The sequence below is a fragment of the Nasonia vitripennis genome, assembly GCF_009193385.2.
Source record: "Nasonia vitripennis strain AsymCx chromosome 1 unlocalized genomic scaffold, Nvit_psr_1.1 chr1_random0013, whole genome shotgun sequence".
NCBI classification, from domain to species: domain Eukaryota; kingdom Metazoa; phylum Arthropoda; class Insecta; order Hymenoptera; family Pteromalidae; genus Nasonia; species Nasonia vitripennis.
In genome coordinates this window covers 866,444-868,784 of record NW_022279601.1, presented here as the reverse complement: position 1 = coordinate 868,784, position 2,341 = coordinate 866,444, and the positions used below count along the sequence as shown (strand labels likewise).

The window sequence follows — 2,341 nt, the reverse complement described above, 5'->3', positions numbered from 1 at the left end:
GGAAGGGCTTGCACAGCCACGCCGCACGAAACACAAGCTCTTTTCCTCTTTAAAGATTGAGAAAACGGCCCGCTCTGTTACGCGAAAGTCTCTGCTGGAAAGATCGATCGATCGAAAGAGCTTTTCTGGGTGGCGTTTCGCCCGGAAGGGCTTGCACAGCCACGCCGCACGAAACACAAGCATTTTTCCTCTTTAAAGACTGAGAAAACGGCACGCTCTGTTACGCGAAAGTCTCTGCTGGAAAGGTCGATCGATCGAAAGAGCTTTTCTGTGTGGCGTTTCGCGCGGAAGGGCTCGTACAGCCGCGCCGCACGTAACACAAGTTTTTTTCTCAAGAAAGACTCAGAAAACGGCGCGCTTTTCTCCGCAAGCTTTGCTGCTGTGGGCGATCTAGCGAGCTTTTTTAGGCAGCGTATCACCCTGAGGGTTTTTGCAGCCTTGCCACAAGTAACACTAGTTTATTTTTTACTTGAGATTTAAAAACGGGCGCGCGCTGTGGGATATGAGCGATATCAGGAGCTTTTTTGGCGGCGTGTCGCGCGAAGGGCTCAAAACATTTTTTTTTTCACACACGAAAACGGATTGCAGTCGTCGAAGTCGTACGCTTTATATGCGCGCTTAACCACCTGAAATTTTGAATTGTGGAAGGTTCGAATTTTGTTTAGAAAGAAATAAAAAGTCTTTATTAATAGCATTTATTTTTCTAAATTTTTAACCTCTACTGGATTATGTAATGTGAATTCATAGGCAATTAGCACAGAACCAATCATTCTTTTCAACTTCGGATAATTTAGCTAGATTAATTTTAACGCAGGTGCAATGATACCAGAGCAAGCATGAATCGCACTGAACTGCATTGTTGACAAGTACACGTTAGCATTTTCCGCAAGTGTACTTATTCATTTTTTTTCGACTGCACCATAAATTTTAATTTTTCAAAAGCATTAATTCTCAAAAAGTTTTCTAAAATGCAGATGTCGACGTCATCGTCTTGAAATGATTCGGATAAACTTGAAATTTTCTCAGTTTGATCCATATCTATAGAATTTCGGCCGTACAAAACGTCAACTATAAATTTCAGTGAATTGTAGCCATTTAAGCATAGTTTTAGCTTTGTCCACTAAGCACATGTCCCGAAAGTTTTTAATTTTGATGTTGTTAAAATGAACCAACGTATTCTGAAATGTATAAATGGATTTTTCTATAAATTCTATTGCACATATGTTTAGATGACGTCAATGGATCGATATTGATAACATGAATGTGCGAAATCATAGCTTTGAAACGTACTTGAATAATCCTATATCCTTTGCAGATATCAGGAAGAGCTAAATCTTTTCTTTCTTTGTTGGCTTCAAATTGCTTCCTCACGTAACTTTTTGCCAACGAAACACCATTCGACGGTCCCACTGGAGCCCCATGCTTTTGTCATAATCTCTGTTAAGAAGTTGACTGTCTCATTCAATCTTTCCATCTTTAAATTTTTCACGACATCATAAAGCCTCAGCTTGTTCATAATTTCGGAAACGTGTTCGTCCAGAAGTATCATCGAGTAAGGCTTCGTTCTGCATAAACTATTCAAATAGAACATTGTTACATACGGAAATATTTACGTGATGTGATGATCAATTTTTTCTTTTCGCCCAGCAATAAAATTTCTCATCTGCAAGATCTGACTCGAAGAAGGTGATAGTGCAAAAACGCCCTTGTAAACATCTCGTAAGCGAGCAGAAGAGAAAAAGTGCATCTTCATAGGTAGCCAATACCTGAATGAGGCACTTATACTTCTCTGGATTTGACATAAAGCGAGCCGTAATCGATTTTTCTCCTGCCATTGCAACTAAGAAGTCGTGTTACAGTTTTGCATCAACAACAAAAGCAGCTGTCAGAATTTGACTGAATATAAACAATAACAATTCGACGTCTTTGATCTTGTTGATAGGGGTTGCTATGCGCGATTCTCGGCGTTCGAATCGCGTAACGTGCGAGCTCGGTCACAACGATATTTACCAAAAGACAATAAAAGACAACCTTACGATGATATTTAGCGTTCCACGGATGAGTGACGAGACAATAGTACATTGTGCAACGAGTGCGGAAAGTTGCCAATAGCGCACGCAGCGAGTGCGACCAGCCGGCTGCGTGTGTTATAGGCAACTAGGCACGAGTTACACATATTATTTTTTATCAGAAGTGCAAGGTATATGCTATTGGGCTTACGAATAGTCGTGGGTCAACGAGCGAATAACCCTCGCCGAGAAATCACTTCAAATGTGAACGTTTCTCGCGTGGCATTAAAGTTCTGCCAATGTTACTCTGATTTCTTTCTACAAAACAGCTG

General features: G+C 40.7%; 1 long non-coding RNA gene across 1 annotated transcript; it reads right to left on the bottom strand.

Annotated features, from left to right (window-relative positions):
- Positions 1–679: 679 nt before the first annotated feature.
- Positions 680–1,898, bottom strand: LOC103316078. The gene is made up of 3 exons (XR_512197.4): positions 1,767–1,898; positions 1,291–1,574; positions 680–1,178 (listed from the first exon to the last, which is right to left on the bottom strand). It is a non-coding gene; the product is annotated as an uncharacterized LOC103316078 (long non-coding RNA).
- Between the last annotated feature and the right edge of the window lie 443 nt (positions 1,899–2,341).